This window comes from Papio anubis, chromosome 6 (genome assembly GCF_008728515.1).
Source record: "Papio anubis isolate 15944 chromosome 6, Panubis1.0, whole genome shotgun sequence".
Lineage (NCBI taxonomy): Eukaryota > Metazoa > Chordata > Mammalia > Primates > Cercopithecidae > Papio > Papio anubis.
Genome location: NC_044981.1, coordinates 109,337,465 through 109,360,106, shown reverse-complemented (window position 1 = coordinate 109,360,106; position 22,642 = coordinate 109,337,465). Strand labels below are relative to the sequence as shown.

At 37.0% G+C, this 22,642-nt stretch overlaps 1 protein-coding gene across 1 annotated transcript in view; it reads right to left on the bottom strand.

Annotated features, from left to right (window-relative positions):
• Window positions 1-22,642, bottom strand: part of RGS17 (regulator of G protein signaling 17) — a 120,025-nt gene that overhangs the window by 34,891 nt on the left and 62,492 nt on the right. The gene's annotated exons all lie outside the window — the stretch shown is intronic.

Here is a 22,642-nt window from a genome sequence, read left to right as displayed (position 1 = left end):
AGACTCGGGGGAAAATAAAAGTCATCAAATTCAGGGGAATTACCCTGGTGGAATTTATATATCATGGCAGATAAAATAAATAGTGGGATACAGAGTGTCCTATCTGTGATCTTACAAATAAGGCCAAATGAGTTGCTACCTATTTATAGGACCAATCCTGATCTAAGACTGTGTTGAGGATTAAAATAAAAAGCTTCATCTTAGGGTAGTATCAGATTTAGCATGAACTCTTAGAAAAAGTAATGCAATCTACTGAATGATGTTTTTCATAAATATGTCATGTATGTAAATCATACACATACATTGTCAAATGTGTGGCTGAGAGCAGTACTTATTAAAACTATAAAGTGCTTCAGGTTATTTTGGCATTATGAGCTCATTATTTTAAAATGATATTTTTGGTTCTGAATACAACGATAAACACTTTAAAAAATACTGTGTTCTTGAAAACCAGATAACCACATTTTTTGACCAGAAACAGAGCAGAAAACCACAGAGGTAGGTAAATGGGGTCTAAAGCCACAGTCATTCTGCAATTCAGATACTGAAACAGAAGCGGGCAAAGGTCCCACACTCCAGTGAGGTGTCAGATGCTCCCCTAGGAGGAGTGGGAGTCTGATTCCAGGTTGCCTGCATAGAATCAGGGGCTGTGATTGTGCCATTCACAAAAAAGTACTGAAAAAAATAATTTCTGCTATTCAGTAATGCCTAGCTGCAGAAAGGGTAGGATGCAGAAAAAGCCATCCAGATTAGACTTCAGCCAATCAGCTTATTTGTTCAGTGACTGCGTCAGGGAATTTTCCAAAATCACTGCCAGATGGCAGGGAATCCTGAGATACTGATAAAAGAGCTGCTTCAAGACTAAGGGTCTTAAGGGGATTAGTGGAAACAAATGAAAAGCATTACATTATGAAGAGTAAGTGACAGTAAGAAATACATCTCTCACTCAATGTGTTACCTGAAAGCAAAAATCCATATTAACACCAGAAAACAGACAACCAACAATTAGGAGATTAATATATTCCTGATCAAGTGGTAATAACAGAATCACCTAAAATTAGTTTAACAAATATATATTTAAGATAAACAATGTGATAAAGAAAAGAATACAATTTAAATGGGAGAACAATAAATTAGAAAACATATCTGACTTCCCCTTTTCCAATTTGGATGCCTTTTGGATACTTGCACCTCCAGGTTTATTGCAGCACTATTCACGATAGCCAAGGTGTCCAAAACCGAGGTGTCCAAAAATAGATTAATGAATAAAGAAAATGCGGTATATATACATCACGGAATACTAATTTAGCCATTAAAAAGAATGATACCCTGTCATTCATAGCAACAGGGATGGAACTGGGAGACATTATATTAAGTGAAATAAGCAAGGAACAGAAAGTTAAATACCACATATTCTCACTCATATGTAGAAGTTTAAAAAACACTGATTTCATAGAAGTAAAAAGAAGGGCATAGCATACCAGAGGCTGCGAAGGGTAGGAGTAAAAGAGGGATATGGACACATTTTTTAAGGGACATAAAATGGCAGCTAGATAGGAGAAATAAGTTCTAGTGTTCTACATCACTGTAGGATGATTAAAGTTAACAATAATATATAGTTTCAAATAGCTGGAAGGAGGATATCAAAAATTCCCGACAGAGTAATGATAAATGTTTGAGATGATGAATATGCTAATGACCCTGACCTTATCACTCTACATTTTATGTACTGGAACATCCTTATGTACCCCATGAATATGTACAATTATTATTTGTCAATTAAAAACAAATAATAAAATAAAATAAATTATAAAACAAAATTGGCAAATATGAAATAAGAAAAGACATAATGGGAATGTAAAAACAAACACAAATAGCTATTAAAAGATTTACACATAATCAGCTCTTTCCCAAACAATCCCAAAGATGGTGCCAAGGAATATACTCAGAATTCAGCAAAGAGTGATAAAAAGCTAAAACATGAAAAGAGAATTAAGATAAGTAGACCAGTAACATTGAAAGGTCCCAATATACACCCAACAAGATTTTCTTCATAAGAGGAGAAATAATGGATTGTCAGGAAAGTCATAATATTTATGGAAAATTGGCCAAGAACTCCCTACAATTGGAAAAAAACAAAACAGAACAAAGCCTCACATAAAGGAGTATGCCACATGCTGAGTAGGATGAATAAAAATAAAAATAAATCTACACTTCTACACAAAATAGTAAAAACACATCTAGACGATAAAGAATTACCCACACACAAGTAATACTTTGATTGACAGTGGACTTTCCATGAGCAATATTAAATGCTGAAGACAGTGGGCAATGGAGTAATGTGTTCCAAGTGCTGAGGAATAATAATCATCCTACAATTTTATATGCAGCTAAATAAAAATTCAAGAGTGAAGATTATTTCTGATAAACTCACTGAGTAGATTACTCAAATATTTGCTGGAACCTATTTCAGTCAGAAGAAAACAAAATTAGAGGGAAGGAATAGAATGTAAGAAACAAGAACTGAAATTGGTAAAATAGGATGCTGAACTTAATGACCTGGCTAAAATAAAAGTACATTTCTCTGTATAGATACACTCAATAATTAAATTTAAGATTACATCAATTACAAAAATGAGTGGACTGCCCTAACCCTCTAATGAAACAGATTTTGTAGACATCTCAATGTCCCCATATTATTAAGTCCCAGAGTTATTTTGCCATCTCCTTCTGGGCCAACAGCATTTTACACTACAATGGACTGAAGTTGCCCCTCCAAAATCTATTTGTTGAACTCCAAACCCCCATTGTGATGGTATTAAAAGCTGGGGCCTTTGGGAGGTAATTAGCTCATGATAGTTGAGCGCTCATGAATGGGATTAGGGCCCTTATAAGAAGAGGCCAGAGAACTGGATTGCTTTTCCCCACCATGTGAGGATACAGAAAGACAATCTTCTACAACTAGGAAGCAGGCCCTCACCAGACACCAAATAGGCCACCACCTTGATCTTGGACTTCCCAGCCACCAAAACTGTGAGAAACAAATTTACGTTGTTTTTAAGCTACCCAACTATGACACTTTGTCTATAGTAGTCCAAACTGACTATTTTAACTCCACCCTCTTTGAAATACTTCCTTCTCTCGCCTCCTGGGCACCACACTCACCTGTCTTTCTCATCATTTCTTTGCAGTCCACTTTCTTGTTTCCTTTTCATCTTCCTCGCTTCCAAATTTTGAATGGCCACAGTGTTCTTTCTTCTCTATCACTTCTTTGATGAACTCATTGAGACTTTTTTGGGTCTACCAGCTTTCTGTACAAAATTCTCAAATTTACATGCCCAAAGAAGATAATTTTCCTGAATTCAGGATGCATATATCCAGCTACTTAATATCTTCACTTGGCTTTCTCAAACTTAACATGCTCTAATCTGCCCTCATTATCTTTTCCCAAAAAAGTGTTCTTCCCACAGTTTTCCCAATTTTAGTGAATGAAAAGCCTCATCCTTCTCATTATTCACACCAAAAAACCCTGGACTCATCCTTGACTCCTCTATTTCATTTGGATGTCACATCAGCAGATCAGCAAATTTAAGACTTCTAAACTAGTATCCCCCACCCATTTTCTGTTTCTACCACTTCCTGTCTCCTTCTATTACAATTCCATTTTATTCTGTTCTCAAGACAGCAGCCAGTATGAGCCTTTCAAACCTAAGTCAGATAATTTCAGCAAAGACTCTTCCATTCAAATCTAATCCAAATCTTCCAGTGGCTTACCATCTTATTCAGAGTGAAGTTCTTACAGTCTGCTTTTTTGTTACTCCCCTGAATGTATCTCCTTTTCTCTGCTTCAATCACAATGGCCTCCTTGCTGCTCCTCAGCCATGCTTGGTACAATTAGGCGTCAAGACCTTTGCACTTGTTCCACACTTAGGGTTTCACTCCTTCAAGTATTTACTGAAATGTTACATTCTCCTTGAAACCTTCCTGACCGTCTTATTTAAAAATGAACTCCCTCACCCCATCCCCAGTATGGCCTGTTACCTTTTCCTGTTTAACTTATCGCCATATAATGTATCACCACTAGTCATACTACAAGTTTTACCTGTTTGTTTGTCTAACCAAGTAGCCAACAAATTTGATGAAGGTAGACACTTTTGTCTGTTTCGTTCATTGCTGTAGAAATGCTTGGCACATACTAGGTACACAAATATTTGTAGAATGGTTAATTTTACAGCATTCCTATTAATGATAAGAAGAAAACAATAAAGTCTATATACCCAACATTCAAAATTATTAATTTTGCAGCCACTGCATCAAAATTAGAAAAAAATAAATATTGGAAAATGAAACACAAAGTTTACTATTTACAAATGATATGGTTATTTACATAAAAATTCCAAGAGATTCAGTGATAAGTATTAGAGGGAGCTCAAGAGGGATGTCAGTTTAAGCTTTAAAATATCATATACTTCTAATATGCTAGCAATAATGAATTTGAATATATAAGAGAAATAAAGGCATAATTCAAATCAATAGCAAAACCAAAACAGTAACTGGTAATATTTATAACAAAAGTTGTATAAGAACTTTATAGAAATACTACAAAACTTTATCAAAAAACATAAAATAAGACCTGAATACAGAGTTAGGTTATTTTCTCAAGTGGGAAGACCAAAATCTTAACTGTCCTAAATTATTTTATAAATTCAATGTGATTGCAGTAAAAATTCTAATTGAATCATTCATGGAACTTAAGAAATGAATTCTAAAACTTACATGGAAGACTGAAGGGCAAAGTATAATCAAGACATGTCTGAAAATAAAAATAAGTGGGAGCATTTGTTCTATTAATAATATAGAATCATAATAATTAGGCAATGGCATGGGAACAGATATGTAGATCAAAATAATAAAACTCTCAGAGAGCTGAGGTTTCTCAGGCATTTATGCAATCCTGGCTTAAATTAGAGTATGCATCTTTATCATTTAGGAATGACAGACTACTCAAAAATGGTGTTGAGATATTTGCACTTATATATAAAAAATTACACCTCCAAGTGATAATACTTGCAAAAATAAACTCAAAAAATGAATTAAAAAAAGTTACAAATTCTAAGACTGTCATAAAAATGTAGACTATAGCTTCAGAGCAGAAAAGGATTTCTTACTACAAGATCAAGCTCAAAAAGAAAAGCTCTTTTTATATAGTTTAGTTTATTAAAAACTTTTGAGCAAATAAGGAAACCATAAATAAAAGAAAAATAGAGAATCATACTGGAAGATACAAAGGAATATTATCCATAATAATAAGTAACAGATTGCAATTTAACAACATAAAAACCTAATAGAAAAATTGGCAAACAAATTTGGAGGCAGTTCATAAAAGAGGAAAATATAAATACTGCAAATTAAATGAATAGATGCTCAGAACTATTAAACAGAAAAATGTGGATAAAAAACTATTCCACATCCAAATTTTCCACAGTTTAAAAGTCATACAATATCAATTTTGGAAGAGTATTTGGGTAAATTAAAAACTCCTCACATTAATGGTAGGAATATACATTGAGAAATCACTTTGAAGAACAATATTGACTACATGTAGTTCACAATACACATAACCTATGACAAATTCCATTTTTATATTTATACACTGGAGAAACTCAAACCTGTATATGAAGACACTAATTACAGTATATTTAATACCTTAAATTGGAAACAATCTGTTATGGACTGAATGCTTATGTCCCCCTCAAATTGATATGCTGAAATGTAATCCCAAATGTAATGATATTTGGAGATAGGGCCTTTCAGAGGTAACAAGAGCAGAGCCCTTATGAATGGGATTAGTACTCTTACAGGAAGAGGCCAGAGAGCTGGTTCTTCTTCTCTCCATGTGAGGACATGGAAAGTAGATAGTCATTTGCAACCAGGAAGCAGGCCCTCATCAGACAACAAATAGGCCATCACCTTGATCTTGAACTTTCCAGCCTCCAGAACTGTGAGAAATAAATGTCTCTTATTGATAAGCCACCTATATATGGTATTTTATTATAGCAGCCCAAACTAAGATAGAAATTGGTACTAAGAAGTGGGGTGCTGCTATACCAAATACCTAAAAATGTGAAAGCAGCTTTGGAACTAACCAAGAGTTGTGAAGTACATCTAGAAGAAACCAAGATTGTCATGAAGGGACTTTTAAAGGTGATTTGGTTAGGGCTCAGAAAGGAAAGAGAAGAGCTGCAGAGAAAGCTTCCATCTTCTTAAAGAATACATATGTAATCATGGACAGAGTGTTAGTAGAAATATGGATAGTGAAGGCCATTTTGATGAATTCTCAGACTGCAGTAAAAGCATGTTATTATCCTCATTAACACTGTAAATTTCACTGTCCTTTTCTCCATCTTGTGCAATGGAGAACAGGCAATTCTCGTTATTAAGCAGCAAACAATTTGGCTGAATTGTGTTCATATTATTAGTGTTTTGTGGAAGCTGGGACTCGTGAGCAATGAAGTCGGATATTTAGATGAGGATATTTCTAAGCAAAGTATTGAAGGCGTGGCTTTGTTCCTCCTGACTGTTTAGTAAAACGGAGAAGAGAGAAATGATGTGAAGAGGGACTTATCAAACAACAAGAAACTAGAACTTATGAGCTTGGAAAATTCTCAGCCAATCCATATTGCACAAAATGAGAATGCATGTTTAAAAGAGAACACTAAGAGTATTACCAAGCCACCATTTGATAAGAAGATTAGTATGGTGTGAAGCATGGACTGAATTAGCTACCTCAGCAGGAAAACTGCCAGTTTGAACTGAATGGGAAGGATATGGGAAGGAATGAAGATATGTTGTCAGACTTTTTGGATTTTACCGGGAAGACCATAAAACTTTTCAGCTGCAAACATGATCTATTCTTCAAGACAAGGGAAGAATGACCACAAAAAAGTGATTCAGAGATCATCAGGGCTTCATCCCATGTTGCAAAGGGTTGAGGAAGAATTGCCTCATTTTCAACAAGTTAGATTACCTCCAGTCAAAGGTGTAGGGGTAGGACTGGGAGGAGCTTTGGAGGTTTGGTGCCTGCCCAGCAGAACCCTGGGATTGAGACCCAAATTTGGCAGCAATATCTCAAGTCTACTGGGTCTGGAAAATGGGACCTCTGCCCCAGTGGGCCTGGAGTGCACAGCATCAAGCACAGGAGGATTATTCTCCAGCCCTGAGATATAGATTTGACTTGCTAGGTTTTGGACTTACTTAAAAGCTGTCACTCTTTTCTTCTTTCCTATTCCTTTGCTTCTGAAATGGGAATATCTATTCTACATCTGTCCCACTACTATAGTTTGGAGGTACACAACTTATTAGGCTGGTGCAAAAGTAATTGTGTTTTTTGCCATTAAAAGTGGCAAAAATCACAATTACTTTTGCACCAACCTAATATTTGGTTTTACATGTTCATAGCTGGAGAGGAGTTCTGTCTCTGAATGAATGACACCTTGAGAATCACTCATATCTGATTTATATGATAGTTAGATAAGACTTTGGACTTTAGACTTGAGAACCAATGCTAGAACAAGTTAAGACTTTTGAGGCTACTGGGATGGAAATAATGCATTCTGCATGTGAAGACATGAACTGTGGAGAGCCAGGAGTAGAATGTTAAATACTGAATGTGTGTGTCCTCCTCAAACGCGTATGTTGAAATCTAATCTCCACGGTGATATCAGGAGGCGGGGCCTATGGACGGGGTCATGAGACAGTGACGGTGGAGGCCTCATGAATGAGATTAGTGCCCTTAAAAAAGGGACCCCCAGATAACTCTCCTGCTGTCTTTCCACCCTGTGAGGATAAAATGAGATGTCAGTAGTCTGCAACCTAAAAGTGGGCTCACACCAGAACCCAACCATACTGGCACCTTGATCTCAGACTTTCAACATTCAGAGAAATACCATGAGAAATAAATTTCTGTTGTTAAGTTATCCAGTTTATGGCATTTTGTTATCGCAGCCTGAGCTAAGACACAACCAATATTCTCACTTTTCCAGGAATGAATTTTAAAATGGTGATATAGTTATATGTTAATATACAAAACAGCTCTTAAAATGAGTAACTTAGATCTATATGAATCTACCTGAGGCAATCATAAAACAATGTTGAATAACAAATGCTGCAAAATATTAAATACAGTATCAATATAATTTTCATAAGCATACAAAACAACAATACATATCTTTTCTGGACAATATATGTAACATATGCAGTTACAGAGCATGGACTGGATCCATTACTGGGTGTTTGGGAGGATGACGATCAGGGTGTGATTGGAAAAGAAAGAATTTCAACTTTAATCATTTCTTTAAAAAAGATCTGAAGAAAAAGCAAAATATTTATAGTTATATGTTGGTACTGAGGCAGAGCACAGTGGCTCATATCTGTAATTCCAGACCTTTGGGAGGATCACTTGAGGCCAAGAGTTTGAGACCAGCCTGGTAACACAGTGAGACTCTATCTTTACAGAAAATAAAAAATGTAGCCAGGCATGGTGGCATACATATGTAGTCCCAGGTACTTGCTCCTTGGCAAGCTGAGGTAGGAGGATTGCTTGAACCCAGGTGTTCGAAGCTGCCATGACCTAGGATCGCACCATGTACTCTAGCCTGGGTGACAAGGCAAGAGCCTGTCTCAAAAAAAAAAAAAAAAGAAAAAAGAAATAGGGTTTTGGGTATGGGAGTATTTATTTTATTATCTTTTATACTTATCTATATTTTCTTTTCTTTTTCACACACATACACACACATTATATATATAGCTTTATACCAGGCAGGAATTTCTTGTCTATCTCCTGAAAATTTGCAGAAAGACTCAAAAACTTTCTTGAGAATTGAATACCTTAATTTTCTCACTGTTAAATACTCAGTTTTGAAACAATCAGAAGTAAATGCCATCTTGGATATCCATTTATTCATGAAATCTCTGAGATTGTTGTGGTTTGAAATCACTGTAGAGGGGTTCAAATATTATTTGTCAGATTTGTAAGAGCAAGGCCGGGCATAGTGGCTCACGCCTGAAATCCCCGCACTTTGGGAGGTTGAGGTGAGCAGATCACTTGAGGTCAGGAGTTCAAGACCAGCCTGACCACACATGGTGAAACCCCGTCTCTACTAAAAATACATAAAGTTGACAGGCATGGTGGCAGGAGTCTGTAATCCCAGCTACTTGGGAGGCTGAGACAGGAAAATCGCTTGAACCCAGAAGGTGGAGGTCACAGTGAGCTGAGATTGCGGCACTGCACTTCCAGCCTGGGCAACAGTGCAAAACTTCGTCTCAAAAAAAAAAAAAAAAAAAGAACTAAATAAGTACATAAATAAAACGATTTGCAAGACTTTCACTCTCTTCTATGTCTTTCGGCTGGCTTAAAAAGAAACATCACAGGCAAACGCTTTATTTGTGCTCTTCTGAAGTAATTGTGTATGCTGTCCCATAATCATCTTCCTCGGGAAACAAATTCCTACTCATTGATTTCCTTTGGGTAGTTTCCATACCATTTGGAACAAATCACTCCTGTTTTTCTGACTGATTTCTCTAAGTCCCTGAATACCAGCAGTTCAGCATCTTATCTGTATTTCCAGTCTAAACTTCTGGACCGCCCAGCAAGCAATGAGGTATATTTTGCTACCTAGCTGGCGCGTCTGAATAATTAGACACAGAGCAGGCGGAAGACGCACTATCTCAGAGAGCTGCTTAGTGACAGTGCCTAGGAAGCTCCTTCCCAAACCCCTGCCCGTGGTAAGTAAGCATGGAAAATGGCTGCATGCCCTCAGGTGATCACATCCAGGAACCCCTATTTGCTTCTACTTCCTGTGCACCACTGCAAACTGGTGCTCAGGGAATTGGTGTGGGTTTATCAGTAAATACAGAAGGGAAAAAATGTGTCTGTTATTTTTTTTTCCTTCAGGTCACCGATTTTAATTTTTTAAGCCAACCACATTTTCTTAATGTTATAAGTTAAAAAAATGAAAAGTTATGTAAAATGAAGCATAACTATGGACTGACACTCTCAAATATTTTTTAATATGTCGAGGTCAATTCTTTTTTCCTCCTCCCTACCTCCCTATGGAGGAAGAGTGTAAAAAACCCATTTGATTTCACATGGTGGAGGAGAACAAGGCAGGAGAAGCTGGTCTCTCCTTTGCAAAGAAGGATGCACCTGTGCACAAAACTGGGACTTCAGATTTTTTTGAGCTGAGCAAGGATGGAAAGTGTTTTACAGCTGGCATCCTATCAGACACCTGTAAAAACACTTCATCTAGTCCTTATGGTGAGGTGCTGGGAAAGCTGGTATGGAATAAATACTAATGGACTCAGCATAATGGTTTCCCTTTCAAAGCTTAGGCAAATTTATTAGTAAGGAACTCATATAAATCAGGTGTACTAATCACAGAAGGTTTTTCATTGTCGTGCATTAGTTATATCTTCCAAGAAATGCTTTAACTTCTTGCTGTCCACAGTTTTACTCTGTTACTTCTTTTCCTTCCCCAGGGTCAGGTGCAATGATCAAAACCATCTCACAGGTTGAACAATGAGCCAAATAAAACAAAATACAATGTAAAAAGGATAAATTTAAGGATACAAACTTAGGTCTAAAAACACTGTTACGGCTAGGATGGGAGAAACATGGTTTAACAGGAGCATATGAAAAATTTGGGACAGTAAATTCAGCATTAACCAACAGTGTGATGTTAAAATAGTCAATGGGAATTTAGAATGCATTAACAGAAATGTTTTCTAAAACAAGATGTAATAGATATTCTCTGGGCTGGTTAAACAGATATGTTCAATTCTGCTTACTACAATTTAAGAAATAAATTGAAATATGTTCAGAAGACTAAAAGGAGGAGAGTTAACAAGAACTCATGAGCGTCTTACAAGAACACTACTTTTAGAACAAAGGTGTTTCCTCTAAAGAAGAGAAAGATAATCAAAATCATAATTTTCTAATCACTGCGGTGATGCCATGTAGAAGAGGATAAGAGGATATGCATTCACTTGTAAGATCCCAAATGTTAGAACATGGATTGACAAATAGAAGCAATAGAAAGACTCTTGATTCCATATATAGAAAGTCTCACTGATACTCAGATAAGATCTTAATTCACCTGTAAGATGAGCCTCAAGCCAAGCATTCTTGAGTATTTAAGTTACTGGTGAACAAGTCCTTGAAAGAGGTTGATTTAAAGGGGCCTCAAGTTTACACAGATGATTAGACAGAAAATCTCTCTTGGTTCTGCGGTTACTATTCCTGAAATGGGCTGCCTAACCTAACTGCTGTCTTCAAAATACAGCTGGGACTGAGATGATGAATCTCTATTTCTATCAATCTGTACATTCTTATAGATTATATTGTCAATCCTTGAGCATTGACTAATATTATTCTTCACCCTTTTGTTTAGGTATTGTTTTCCAATAGGATTGAAAAACTCTTATGAGCAAGGGCTGTGTGTGTGTGTGTGTGTGTGTGTGTGTATGTTTTCCTGGAATCTCAGTGTTCTCTATTGTAGATGCAAAATAAATATTAATTATTGAGGATGATGAATATGACAGATTTCTCTGATTACTAAAAACATCTATTTTCCCAAGGCAGAGATTTGGAAGTTTCACATATAATTCTTACAGCCCTAAAGCACAGTGTCAAGTCTGAATGGTGCTCCTCATCCTTTCCCAAAGTATCCCTCACAGAGGAAGGGAAAAATTGAAGTCTGAATGACCTGCTGCAATGTAAACACTTATATTTTATTTTATTTTAAAATCCACATAACATCTGGGATTTTGATATATATTATACATAAATATAAAAATAAAAGTTTCATATTCTCAACTTTGGAAGAAAAAAAAATGCTCCTCCATCTTTCTTAATGGTCAAGATGCCGTTGAAGTAAGATCAATTTTGGAAAATTAGGCTGAATTGGAAAATAAATGAGTCTACACATCAGAATTAGTTCTCATCTCACTCTTGAAGTCACCAAATTTTTAGGATTTAAACTTACAGCTATAAACAGGGCAGTCTCCTGTATCACCACTCCGAAGCTGTATTACAATATGATGAGTAAACAAGCTCTAGAGTCAGGCTGCCTCTGTACAAATCTTGCCTCTGTTATCAACTGGATGACCTTTGGTTAGTTACTGAAGCCAGCGATCCCCAACTTTTTTGGACCAGTTTCATGGAAGACAATGTTTCCATGGATGGGGGTGGGGGAAGGTTTTGGGATGATTCAAGCACCTTACATTTATTGTGCACTTTATTTCTATTATTATTACATTATAATATATAATGAAATAATTATGCAACTCACCGTAATGTAGAGTCTGTGGGAGCTTTGAGCTTGTTTTCCTGCAACTAGACATTCCCATCTGGGGATGTTGGGACACAATGACAGATCATCAGGCATGAGATTCTCATAAAGAATATGCAACCTAGATCCCTCGCATGCGCAGTTCACAATAGGATTTGTGCTCCTATGGGAATCTAAAGCCACTGTTGATTTGTGGGGAGGCAGAGCTCAGGTAGTAATGCTTGCTGGCCTGCTGCTCACTTCCTGCTATGAATCCCAGGTCCTAACAGGCCACAGACCAATACCTGTCCATGGCCCAGGGGTTGGGGACCCCTAACTTTACCTATTCTTATCCTTGTTTCCTCATTGGCAGATAATAATTGATAATAATAGAACACAAAAGTACGTCCATTCTGCTACAAGAGCTGAATGAATCTGACACGTAAACACTTGGAACAAATCTTTGCAATTATAGTAAGTGCTCAGTATGTGGTAGCTGTTTCAAGGTAACACAGAAGAGAGTTGTTCATAATGTTGCCAAAAGTTAGTGTGGTTCAATGTTTTAGTGCTACAGATGTTGAAGGTTTTCGTCATTATCTTCCTGCTGAGAGATCATTTCACTTATATGGTGGGATGTAAAGTTTTTGTATTCATTGGCTGGGATCTTCCTATCTCAGGGTTCTACACAAAGGCTTAGTCAGTGAGGAAGAAGGACTAATGGTTTGGTTTATTATTTCACCATTGACACTGTGCTTTTTATCACATGTAAATGAACTGAGCCTCAAGTGACTCATAGTACCCACAATCAACTCGTTATCCAACAATCAAACTTCATTATAATCGCGCTGTCTTGTCATGGTTGTTGAAAGCATCCAGTTTTACCATGCTGTTGTTGATTCAGTGTCGGTCCCACGAACTTATCTGCTAAATAAGCCAAATTTGTGAAGCCCACTTTAGCACTGGGGTGGACAAGGAAGCCATTCACCAAGTACAGATAGTTATTCTTAGTTGTGACAAATTTTCCCTGTGAGAAAAAGCAACTCGCTTCTCAATTTAAAATTTCTGATAGGTACCCTGCTTCAGCTAAGCCAGCATATATCTATGCAACTGAGCAAGCTTTCAATGCCACCTCTTAATTCATGACCCATTTATCTGAAAAGAGTTGCTCTGGAGTAATACTACTACTCCTGGAACGGTATACTTGTTAGTGCATTTTTTTTTTTAAATCGCCATTTTTATGATTATATTAAAACGATCAGAAATTTAAGAAATAAATCCTTTGTGCATTCAGACTGAATAACTGCTAAGAATACGGTTCTGGTCCATACTTTGGGTGGTCAGAATCTGGCTCCATCAGTGCGTATATCCATGTAATTTCTTTTCCGACTTGATATATAATCTTCGCTGAAATGTCACTTGATGGCAAGTCAGCAGTTCTCTCTTCATGTTCATAATATTTACATATATGTAGTTATATATAAATATGTAAAAAGACTATAAAATAGTTGCTCTGGTGCTTTCCCCTATTAATGTACTGAATCAGATTAGCACCAGCTGCCTCCTTGTTTTGGCTCATGTGTATCTATTGGTCACATTTAAAAGCATCACTCAACAGAGCTCTTTGACATGGGCACTTGTGTAGCTGCTAGTTTTTGTCCCCAGAAGGTTAAGCCATTTCTATGCCACAGGCCATCACATTTTTCACTTTTATTATTCTGCACTTCTATCAACTTTCCATTTGCTTCTTTTGGCTATGCCCTTTAGGGGGTATTGGCTCTGGAATAAGAGAGATCTGGAATTGAATCACAAAGTTCCGCCTTGTACTGGCTGTGTGGCATTGAATTAGTTACTTAACCTCTGCCTCTGTTTGCAAAATAGGAAAATGATACTTGCTTCATTCAGTAATTGTAAGGAATGAAAGAAACCCTATTTATTACTAGTTTTTACTACCAACTGAAACAAGGAGCCAAGTGAAAAGCACTCGATAATTTGTAATCCCAATTATAACAATTGTTTCTAATGTTGCTATTACTCCTGGCCCAATTTCTGTTTTCATATTTACAACAAACAGCTGGTGACATTTCTTCAGAATTTCATAATGGGTTTTTAAATATCAATTCAAGGGTGACAGATTTATTTGCTAATTACCAAATAACAATGTTAACACAAGTCAAAATTTGGGTCTTTGCTATTCAAAATGTAGTTAGTTCCTGGACCAGCAGGCGGCATTCCGGCATTCCACCAGGAGGTTGTTAGGAATGAGGATCTCAAGCCCCACCTGAGGCTTCCTGTGTCTGAATCTGCATGTTAACAGTATCAACCAATACAGAATTACAGGTCAGGTGAGTAATACAGGCACTGAGACCTGGGAAGCACTGGCTCAGGCCACACTGAGTTGTGACCCTGAAGGTCTGACCTACTAGGCATTGTGATTGGTGTATAGGGGAAGTCTGATTCCCAGAGTCAGAAGGACACGGGGTGTCCTAGTGAAGCCCCAAGTGAGAGAAAAGATTAAGGGCTTGTTGAACTTCTATCCTGTGTTTCACCCTCTCCTTCTGCTCTTTGGGCAGAAATAGGCCCTCTCAGTGTTCACACATAGTACTGTGCACCTGCCACTTTGAGTTGTATTTACGTACAAGCTGGCTTCTCTCACTGGACTTGGACATCCTAAACAGTCTCACCCTTTTTGTTATCACCAGCACCTGGCAGAGGCACATCCCCCAGAAAATCTTTGCAGACCCTCCTGGCCTTTGGGAAGGTGCCCAGCACTGCTCTATCTTCTTTGGCCTGTAATTCCCTACTGACTTAGAGTTTTGCCATTTGTAGGTTTTTCCCACAAGGCTCTGAGCTCTTTGAGGGCAGAGGCTGGGTCATTCATCTTAGTACTCTTGGTACACAAGAAAAAATAATTATGAGTTTCAATTAAGCTCCAACCAAGCACTGATATTTTGTGAGCTGGAGCCATTGTTCCATTTTGCTCAGAGAGGAAAAAAAATAATTTAATCAGGAGAAATGTCTCTAATAAGGTTTATCGCACATTTTTTTCCCCTTAAAATGTCGGTGCCTACTAATGTTTGTGTATTTTGGAATTTCAAATGCACAATAAATCTATCACCCTTGCAGTGATATTTAAAAACCCATTATGAAATTCCTAACCCAGTATTTCATCTAGAACAACCATTTAAAAATTATTTTGATGCTAGTATTTTGAGAATGCTGTGTGATAAGAAGCATCATGAATAACTTTGAAAACCAGTGAGTTCAGTAAATGTATGTTAAATGAGTGTAAAACGCAGAATGAGAAGGCATCTTTCTAGTGTAGGTTAGCACTTAGGTTCTCTAACAGAGGCCAGATGTGTACAGTTAAAATGAAGTGGAAAGTCATTCAATTGCTTAGAAATTTTAGAAAGACTGGAAGATAAATATGGACAAAGTAATGCTTTTAAAAATCCAATTTTTACCTGACTTATTCAGGCTTTGTTTTATTTTAGAACAGCAGCATTAGCTTGGGGTGAATGTCTTAATGGGGCCAAAAATGCATTACAGTTAGAGCAGCTTTTGTCAGAAATACTGCATGGTGACAACAAGAACCCTTAGAATGGCCCTATTACTTTTACTCTGCCATTCTAAAATAAAAACTCTGTGTTTAATATAGAGTCATAATGTGTTTACTTAGGAAAATTCTGACAGCACTTTCATATATGTGACATGTTCATTTTGAGATTCATAAAACTCTTTTTCAGAGCGCAGACATGCTCAGTATTTCAATACACATAAAGAAGATAAGGTTAAAATAAGGAAAGAAGAAAAACCACTTAAAATGTGAAAAAATACACAAAAAAACCCCACAACATTTGAAAAAGGGTATTCCAGAGACTGTTTCCCCTAATAGTTATTATTCATCTAATGATTTAAGATACTTATACAAACAGGGATAACAGCTGTGGAAATTCAATACAAGACAATGTTTAAATACCTTAAATGGGAATGAAGAGATTAATACGTGGAACTATCCCCAGAAGGAGTTAAAACACACGAAATGTATCCCATTTATGTTTATGTTTAATGTAACATACCTATATGTTTTTTTCGAACAACTAAAACAATGTAGGTTACCTGTGATTCTCTTTTGTACTCCGTAATACCTGTATGTTGAAGAACAGCTCTACTTGGCCATCCCTCCAGATATTAAGCATATGACAGCGAACATTATCCATATTTTCCAAAACTATATTCGTATATTCTGTCTTAAACTAGTTGATATCTATATGAAAGATACAATCAAATAATCAGTCAGCCTTTTCAAAAAATCCGTGTTCTACTCAAGGTAAAAATTTGTTGGAGAGTGAATAAAGATGGCATTGAGAAGGCGGAGCAAGATGGCAGATCCCGGTGCCTCCCACCCACCCCACCCTTCACAAGGACACCAATTAACAACTATCTACACAAGAAGAGCACGTCATAAGAACTAAAAATCAGGTGCACACTCACAATACCTGGTTTTAATATCATGTCACTGAAAGAGGCACTGAAGAGGTAAAGAGAAACAGTCTTGAACCACCATGTAACCTGCCACCTCTCCTCCCTACCCCGCAGCAGTGGCCAGGTGGGAAGAGCATCTCTAGGCACTAAGGGAGGGACAGCACAGCAATTGTAAGGCTTTGAGCTCAGTGCTGTACTGTTAGAGCAGAAGGGAAAACTGGACCAAATTCAGCTGATGCCCTCCCACAGAGGGAGTGTTTATATTAGCCCCAGCTGGAGGGGAATCACTACTCTCAGAAGTTGGAACTTGAGTTCCCTCAAACCTTGCCACTGTGGGCTAAAGTACCCAAGGGCCTTAATGAAGTTGAAAGGCAGTCTAGGCTACAAGGACTATAACTTTTACAGGAGTCCTATGCTGAACTGGGTGCAGAGATAGTAGACTTGGGGGCACGACCTATCAAGATACCAGTTAGGGTGGCTACCAGCTACCGGAATGCTGTCATCCCCGCTCTTCTAACCACAGGCTGCACAGCTTGTGGTTCCAGAATAAATCCCTTCCTTCCACTTGAGGAGAGGAGAGCGAAAAGTGGGGAAGACTTTGTCTTGCATCTTGGATACCAGCTCAGCCAAACAGGATACAGCACTAATCGGAGTCATGAGATGCTCTTTTAAGGCTCTAGCTTCTGGATGACATTGCTAGACACACCCTGGGCCAGAAGGGAACATGCTGCCTTGAAGGGAAGCACCCAGTCCTGGCAGGATTCATCACCTGCTAACTAAAGAGCCCAAGACCATTAAGGCAGTACCTTGTGGTGCTGCAAGAAACACAGGTCTGCAAGAACTACAGCATTACTGGGCTTGGGGTGCCCCCTAAAGCAGACACAGCTAACATCACAACACCCAAGTCCTATCTGCAAAGTTATCCTGAGAAGGATGGGTACAAACAAGCGCAGACAGTGACGACTACAATAAATACTTAATTGTTTAATGCCCAGACACAGACAAACATCTACAACTATCAAGACATTGTTGATAGTTGTAGGAAGAAAGGACCTCACCAAATGAACTAAATAAGCCACCAAGGACCAATCCTGAAGAAACAGAGATATATGAATTTTCGGACAGAGAATTGAAAATAGCTGTTTTGAGGAAACCCAAATAAATTCAAGAGAACACAGAGAAGGAATTCAGAATTCTATCAGATAAATTTAACAAAGAGAATGAAATAATTAAAAAGAATCAAGCAGATGTTCTGGAGCTGAAAAATGCAACTGGCATAATGAAGAAAGCATCTGAGTCTCAAAAGCAGAACTGATCAAGCAGAAGAAAGAATTAGTGAACTTGAAGACAGGCTGTTTGAAAATACGCAGTCAGAGGAAACAAAAGAAAAAAGAATAAAAAACAATGAAGCATGCCTACAGGATCTAGCAAATAGATTCAACAGGGCAAATCTAAGAGTTGTTGGCCTTAGAGAGAAGACAGAGAAAGAGAAGGGTAGAAAGTTTACTCAAAGGGATAACAGAGAACTTCCCAAACCTAGAGAAAGATATTAATATCCAATTATAAGAAGGTTATAGAAGGTTACAGAACACCAAGTAGATTTAACCCAAAGAAGATTATCACAAGGCATTTAATAAATAAATTCCCAAAGGTCAAGGATGAAGAAAGGATCCTAAAAGCAGCAAGAGAAAAGAAAAAACATACAATGGACTTCCAATATATCTGGTAGCAGACTTTTCAGTGGAAATACTACAGGCCAGGAGAAAGTGGCATAACATATTTAAAGTGCTGAAAGAAAAAAAAACTTTTATACTAGAATAACAAATCTGACAAAAATATCCTTCAAACATGAAGGAGAAATAAAGACTTTCCCAAACAAACAAAAGCTGAAGGGTTTCATCAACACTAGACTTGTCTTACAAGAAATGCTAACGGAGTACTTCAATCAGAAAGAAAAGGAAGTTAATAAGTAATAAGTAATCACCTGAAGGTACAAAACTTACTGAAAGTACACAGAAAAACACAGAGTACTATAATATTGTAACTGTGGTATGTAAATTACCTTATTCTAAGCAGAAAGACTAAACTATGAATCAGTCAAAAATAACTACAACAACTTTTCAAGACATAGACAATACAATAAGATATAAATAGAAACAAAAAGTTTAAAAGTGGGGGGATGGGCAAGGCACGGTGGCTCATGCCTGTAATCCCAGCACTTTGGGAGGCTGAGGTGGGCAGATCATGAGGCCAGGAGATCAAGACCATCCTAGTTAACATGGTGAAACTCCATCTCTACTAAAAATAACAAAAAAGTAGCCAGGCGTGGTGGCGGATGCCTGTAGTCCCAGTTACTCAGGAAGCTGAGGCAGGAGAATGGCGTGAACCTGGGAGGTGGAGCTTGCGGTGAACTGAGATCACACCACTGCACTCCAGTCTGGGCAATGGAGCGAGATTCCATCTCAAAAAAAAAAAAAAGTAGGCAGATGAAGTTAAGGCCTAGAGTTTTTATTAATTTTCATTTTGCTTCTTTATTTGTTTATGCAAAAAGTGTTGTTATCAGCTTATAATTAAGGATAATAATATAGTATTTGCAAGTCTCATGGTAACCTCAAACCACAATACATACAATGCATGCATAAAAAATACAAAACAAGAAACTAAATCATGTCACCAGAGAATATCACCTTCACTAGAAGAAGACAAGAAGGAAAGAAAGAAAGAGAAGATCACAAAACAACCAGAAAACAAGAAAATGGCAGGAGTAAATCCTTACTTATCAATAATAACATCGAATGTAAAGGGACTAAACTCTTCAATCAAAACGTACAGAGTGCCTGAATGGATAAAAACATAAGACCCCTTGATCTGTTACCTATAAGAAACACACTTCTATAAAGACACCCATAGACTGAAAATAAAGGGATGGAATAAAGTATTCCATGCCAACAGAAATCAAAAAAGAGCAGGAGTAGCTATACTTACATCAGTCAAAATGAATCTCAATACAAAAACTATAAGATGAGACAGAGAAGGTCACTATATAATGATAAAGAGGGTAATTCAACAAGAGGATATAACAATTTTAAATATATGTGCATCCAACATAAAAACACCCAGATATATACAGCAAATATGATTAGAGCTAAAGAAAGAGGCCCCAGTACAGTAATGGCTAGAGACTTCAACACTGCACTTTCAGCATTGGATAAGTCTTCCAGACAGAAAGTCAATAAACATCAGACTTAATCTGCACTATAGACCAAACAGATCTAACAGATATTTACAGAACATTTCATACACACTCTTTTCTTCAGCACATGGATCATTCTCAAGGACAGAAGGACAGATCATATGTTAGGTCATAAAACAAGTCTCAAAACATTAAAAAACTGAAATAATATCAAGCATCTTTTCTGATCACAATGAGATAAAACTAGAAATCAATAACAAGATGAATTTTGGAAAATATGAAAATATACGGAAATCAAACAACATGCTCCTGCATTCAGGAGACCAGTGGGTCAATGAAGAAATTAAGAAGGAAATTGACAAATTTCTCAAAACAAATGGTAATGATAACACAACACATCAAAACCTATAGGATATAGTAAAAGCAGTACTAAGAGGGAAGTTTATAGATATAAGTGCCTACATCAACAAAGAAGTAAAACTTCAAATGAATAACCTAATGATGCATCTTAAAGAATTAGAAAAGTAAGACAATACCAAACCTCAAATTAGTAGAAGAAAAGAAATAATAAAGATCAGAGCAGAAATAAATGAATTTGAAATGAGGAAAACAATAAAAAAGATCACTGAAACAAAAAGTTGGTTTCTTGAAAAGTTAAAACAAAATTGGAAAACCTTTAGCTAGACTAAGAAAAAAAGAGAGAAGATCCAAATAAACAAAGTCAAAAATGAAAAAGGAGACATTACAGCTGATACTGCAAACATTCAAAGGATCATTAGAGGCTACTATGAGTAACTATGTACCAATAAATTGGAAAATCTAGAAGAAATGGACAAATTCTTAGACATATACAACCTACCACAATTGAACCAGAAAGAAATCCAAAGTCTGAACAGATGTGGAGAAAAGGGAACCATTGTACACTGTTGGTGGGAACGTAAGATTATAAGAATGTAAGTTGGTGGTAACAATAACAAGTAACAAGAGCAAAGTCATAATAAAAAATCTCCCTGTAAAAAAAAAGCCTGGGACCTGATGGCTTCACTGCTGAATTCTATCAAACATTTAAAGAAGAACCAATACCAATCCTACTCAAACTATTCTGAAAAATAGAGGAGGGAATACTTCTATTCCATGAGGCCAGTACTATCCTGATACCAAAACCAGACAAAGACACATCAAAAAAAGAAAACTACAGGTCAGTATCTCTGATGACTATTGACGCAAAAGTCCTCAACAAAATATTAGCAACCCAAATTCAACAATACATTAAAAAGATCATTCATTATGACCCAGTAGGATTTATCCCTAGAATGCAAAAATGAATTCAACATATGCAAATCAATCAATGTGATGCATCACATCAACAAAATGAAGGACAAAAAACATATGAACATGTCGGCCAGGCGTGGTGGCTCACGCCTGTAAACCCAGAATTTTGGGAGGCTGAGGCGGGCGGATCACGAGGTCAGGAGATCGAAACCGTCCTAACATGGTGAAACCCCATCTCTATTAAAAATACAAAAATTAGCCAGGCGTGGTGGCGGGCACCTGTAGTCCCAGCTACTCGGGAGTCTGAGGCAGGTGAATGGCATGAACCTGGGGGCGGAGCTTACAGTGAGCCAAGATTGTGCCACTGCACTCCAGCCTGGGTGACAGCGTGAGACTCCGTCTAAAAAAAAAAAAAAAAAAGGCCAACTGATGCTGAAAAAGCATCTGATATAAAATTCAACATTCTTTCATGATTAAAACCCTCAAAAAACTGGGTATAGAAGAAACATACTTCAACATAATGAAAGCCATATATGACAGAAACACAGCTAGTATACTGAAGGGGAAAATATGGAAAGCCTTTCCTCTAAAATCTGGAACATGACAAAGATACACATTTTAACCACTGTAATTCAACACAGTACTGGAATTCCTGAGTAGAGCAATCAGATAAGAGAAAGAAATAAAAGGCATTCGAATTGGAAAGGAAGAAGTCAAATTTTCCTTGTTTGCAGATGATATGATCTTATATTTGGAAAAACCTAAAGATTCCACTGAAAAAACATATTAGAACTGATAAATTCAGTAAAGTTGCAGTATATAAAATCAACATAGAAAAATGAGTAGCATTTCTATATGCCAACAGCAAACAATCTGAAAAAGAAACCAAAAAAGTAATCCCATTACAACCACCACAAATAAAATTAAATACCTAGGAATTAAGTTACCCAAAGCAGTGAAAGATTTTTATAATGAAAATTGTAAAACACTGATGAAATAAATTGAAGGGGACACCAAAAAATGGAAAGATATTCCTTGTTCATGGATTGGTAGAATCAATACTGTTAAAATGTCCATACTACCCCAAACAATCTAAAGATTCTATGCAATCCCTATCAAAGTACCAAAGACATTTTTCAGAGAAATAGAAAAAGCTATCCTAAAATGTACATGGAACCACAAAAGACCCAGAACAACCACAGCTACCCTGAGCAAAAAGAAAAACTGGAGGAATCACATTACCTGATTTCAAATTATTCTACAGAGCTATAGTAACCAAAACAGCATGGTACTGGCTAAAAACAGACACACAGACCAACAGAACAGAACAGAGAATCCAGAAATAAATCAACACACCTACAATGAACTC